We start from the raw sequence: 4706 nt of genomic DNA on the forward strand, positions 1-4706 counted from the left end.
GTTTTAGTAGCATATCCCCCGGCCAATGACCTCTTTGGAGGTACTGCAGTTGTTGGGTACTATACGTTTCGATCAACAGGGTTCCATTTCACAAGTGTTTGATAGATTTGAAACGGATCCTTGCAGTGCCCTCTAAACCCCTTTAAGGGGCTCTGGAAAGACTCAAAATCATGAAAAGTTCAAATTTTACTTTTTTGCGTTTTCTGAATCTGCAGACCTTTTAATAGATATATAATTTATTCAATTCCGAAGACTACAACTATTTTTAAATTTTTTTTGAAATGTGTTCTACATGGGCGTGACCCACTGTGGCGCTGTTAAACGGCTGTCAAATGGTGTTATTATTAACGTCCGTGTTCATCAGGTACACAATGGAGGTGATAAAACCTATTTTCTGAGACTTAGCAGCACCTGAACTGTTGAAAAAGTGTATTCACGGAAAAACTCAAAACCCCAATGAAAGTGTAAATAGTGTTATATGGTCGAGAATCCCAAAGACTGTATTTGTTGGAATAGAAACACTTCACTTTGGTGTGTATGATGCTGTTGCGACTTTCAATGATGGCAACATTGTAAAGTGCAAGGTATTTACAAATATGGGAATGAAGATAGGTTCTAACATGGTACGAGTGATGCTTGCTTTAGACAAGGAACGCCTTCGGGCTGCAGACAGGGCTGTAAAGAGTCTAGAAATACAAGCAAGAGTAAACAGGAGGAGGAACAAGAGGAAGCTGGAGGAGGAGTTTGCAGAGGATGAAGATAATCCATCCTATGGACCTGGAATGCACTAAAAAGTTAATCCAATCTTTGTCGCTCGATTCCCAAAACTTTTATTTTCTCATACTAATTACATGTTTTCTAAGGATCTTCCAAACATATTTGTTTCAAACTTTCAGTAAATGTTACACAGTACCTTCTGCATAATTTAACACAGCCTTTTTTCTAAAAACTGTATATTTTTGAATATATAAATAAAAAATTGCAAAAAAATGTTGTGAATTTTCATTACAATTGAAAAAAAATCGTCTTTAATAACTGAACGAAAATTTTGTAAAATCCCTGAGTTAAGTTGTAGCCCATATTCCAATAAATAATCTGTAAAAAGTTCAACATCCTACCTCAAATACTTTGTGAGGAAAGATGTAATTTATAAGCGTTATTTTAACATTGCAAGTATAGGGCGTTCCGGAGCCCCATAATATATAAAAGGGCAAAATCATCTCAAAGCTACACTCTTCCCCTTTCACTACGATAAACACGATCTGACAACCAGCATGCATTCTGTTACTATTAACTGGAGGACGGACCACTGGAGCCCTCTCGTTTGATTGGGCATTGGTACCTTAAAGCGGCCCTCTCTGTCCGCTAGGATTAGGAAGAGAAAATTTCTAAGGATCCATTTCGGTCCCACGAGCAGTTAGGGAAATAAAAGAACACTCAGACAGAGCTACGCGTGCCTAGGTGAGCCTTATACAACTCAGGTGCGGCAGGTGCCCTGAGGTTGCCCGCTAATGTCTGTTCCACCTCAACAGCCATGCATCTCATCAGGGAGCAGCACACATGGAGCTTGAGGGTTTCTTTATAGAAGTTTTTAGCATCTTGGTGATCGAGGTGGTCGAGCCAGGATCCCCGTTTCCTATGACACACAGCGTTCCATCACCGCATCGCACGGTGGTCGCTGAAGCATGCCCAAAGCTTACGGTGACAGCGGACTGGCGGCGCTTACCAGTCACCAGCTCAGGAACTCCCATACGCAGCAAACGAGTGCGTAGCCTCTGAGGGCAGGTGCAAATTGTGGTGTCACCGCCAGACACCCACATTTGCTAGGTGGTAGCCTTTAAATCGGCCACGATCCGTTAGTATACGTCGGACCCGCTTGTCGCCACTATCAGTGACTGCAGACCGAGCGCCGCCACACGGCAGGTCTAGAGAGACTTCCTAGCACTCGCCCCAGTTGTACAGCCGACTTTGCTAGCGATGGTTCACTGACAAATTACGCTCGCATTTGCCGAGACGATAGTTAGCATAGCCTTCAGCTACGTCATTTGCTACGACCTAGCAAGGCGCCATTACCAGTTACTATTGATGCTGTAAAACGTGTACCGTCAAGAGTGATGTTCACCAATTATGGATTAAAGTTAAGTATTCCAACAGCTACGTCCTTTTTTGGTAAAGTCTAAATTCCGTGTCCTGTTCCAGACCTCACGCCAGCCTGCGTGAGCTTAAACGCGTGCCTTCCGGCTTCCTTATAATGGGTTGGCTATCTTGCCAATCCACAACACAAAAGTGTACCAGTGATGTACTTTCTAATTAAACTTTATTTAGATACACACAGCTCAGCACTAGAAAGTCAGAAACTTCACTGACATCATTGTTAAAGCTTTATAGAGAAATACCTAAAGCAGAAATAGATCATCTCGACTATTGCGACAGCAATAAGCATTTAAAAGAGCTGGCAGTATATTTGCATCAGCGCTGCCGCTCAAGGACTAAGAAACAGAATACTTAATTTAAACATTTCCTTTAATGAATTACGCCTTGAAAGCCATCGAGCATTACCACAAAAGACAAATAAGTGCGTTGAGGACTTATTTCCTCACACCGCACTCTCAAACCCTCGAATTTATAGATCTTGCTTCAATTGTTACCATATGGGGGCGCTGTAACAAATATGTACGAGAAGGCTGTGCGCTGAATCGAGGTTGGGGAGGGATGGGGTTTGGTTCAAAAATGTCGAAATGTGTGTGAATTCCTAAGGGACCAAACTGCTGAGATCATCGATCCCCAGACTTAAACACTACTTAAACTAACTTACGCTAAGAGCAACACACACACCTTTGCCTGAGGGAGGACTCGAACTTCCGGAGGGAGGGGCCGCGCAATCCGTGACATGGCACCGAAAACCGCGCGACCACTCCGCGTGGCAGGAATTTAGTGCTTGGTTCTTATTTGAGCTAGGAACGAGGGGTAAAGTATTTTTGTTTAAACCCTGAGCAGCGGTCTTTTGCATACCCATTCGAACGTTTGTCTTATTGTAGTTATATTACATTATATTAAGCAAAGCTTGAACGACGAACCGGAGCTGGAGCCTAGGCAAATTGCGCAAATAGATTACTTCATTCCGGAAACGATTTCAATTACGCTGAAATTAATGCTCAGCTAATGACACTGTTTGCTAGCGCACCGTTCGGATTTAAGTGCAAAAATATACAAAGAAATGTTTCTCTCGAGGGTTTTTAAAGGTCGACACTTCTATATAGTTGTACAAGTTGATTCAAACATTGCCTGAAGGTAGATAAGTGGGTAAAGCCTGTAATCTATATCCACTAGGCAACGGCCTTGCCGCAGTGGATACACCGGTTCCCGTCAGATCACCGATGTTAAGCGCTGTCGGGCGTGGCCGGCACTTGGATGGGTGACCATCCAGGCCGCCATGCGCTGTTGCCGTTTTTCGGGGTGCACTCAGCCTCGTGATGCCAATTGAGGAGCTACTCGACCGAATAGTAGCGGCTCCGGTCAAAGAAAACCATCGTAACGACCGGGAGAGCGGTGTGCTGACCACACGCCCCTCCTATCTGCATCCTCAGCTGAGGATGACACGGCTGTCGGATGGTCCCGATGGGCCACTTGTGGCCTGATGACGGAGTGCCAACCTATATCCACTGTCGAGATACGATGAGTTAAATTCGAGCTAAATGTAGGACATAAAATTCGTTCTTACGCTAACTGGATGCGCGGAAATGATTTAAAGTGCATAAAATAAATTGAACATATTTTTGGTATAAGATCGAAAACTCGCTTTCAAAAATGCTTACGTATTTTCCGTGCTAAAAAAAAGGGGGAGAAACGTTATTTTTCCTTTCGCGTGCCACTTCTGTGTGTCCGACGTGTGCGAATCCATAGACAAATACATGTAATTACTGGTCATCCTAATGTTTTGTTGAACCATTACCCGTTGCCACGATGTAAGTGAAATTATTCGAAAGACAAGAAAGACACCTATACGACTCCTACATCGGCTTCCAGTTTTTAGATGCCTGTCAAAATTATGGTAGGGTAAAAAATGTTGAGAATCAGAATGATAAATGCTCCTATCATAACACAAAATAGACGAAAACTTCTTTTCGATTTATTTGGCAGCTTCAAAGGCATTTGCGCCCGCAAAGGGTCTTCTGCATTTTGCCTAAATAAAATAAATGCAACTAGAATCAAGATGTTATTGTTTTTCCACAACAGCAGCGTCGGAAAATCAGCTTTATAATCACACACTTCACTCCCTGCCTCTATCAGACTTCCTTATGCAGTCGGACGGCAGTAAAAGGAACGAACGACTGGAGGGATTTCCCAGCAGAAGCTGCTAGCGCCAGAGTTTCCGCGTTGCGCACAGCCTCTTCGCGTAGCCCAGCGCTGGTTACGGCCTGAGTTTGAAGTCGTGCAGCAGGTGAGGCGGGAAGAGTAGAGGGAGGGAGAGAGAAGTCGGCAAGCACCGCCACACCGCCGGAGTAGTTCGTCGTCGGCTCCGCCTCATTCCTTACATCTGCCGCCGCCGGGTCGTGAATTTTGTAGCCTCTCCCGGGCTGCGCGCTGCGGCACAGCAGAATTCTGCGAATAAGGGCAGCGGACCTCTTGCAGCGAAAGGGCAAAACTCAACCCAACGTCTCTGCGTCTCAAGATGTTTCACAAATGATACACAACATCAGACATAA

At 44.3% G+C, this 4706-nt stretch overlaps 1 pseudogene; it reads left to right on the plus strand.

The window, feature by feature from the left end:
* The first annotated feature begins 3329 nt into the window (after positions 1-3329).
* LOC126106941 (5S ribosomal RNA) lies at positions 3330-3447 on the plus strand (annotated as a pseudogene).
* The last annotated feature ends 1259 nt before the right edge of the window (positions 3448-4706 follow it).

Source organism: Schistocerca cancellata, chromosome 10 (genome assembly GCF_023864275.1).
Source record: "Schistocerca cancellata isolate TAMUIC-IGC-003103 chromosome 10, iqSchCanc2.1, whole genome shotgun sequence".
NCBI classification, from domain to species: domain Eukaryota; kingdom Metazoa; phylum Arthropoda; class Insecta; order Orthoptera; family Acrididae; genus Schistocerca; species Schistocerca cancellata.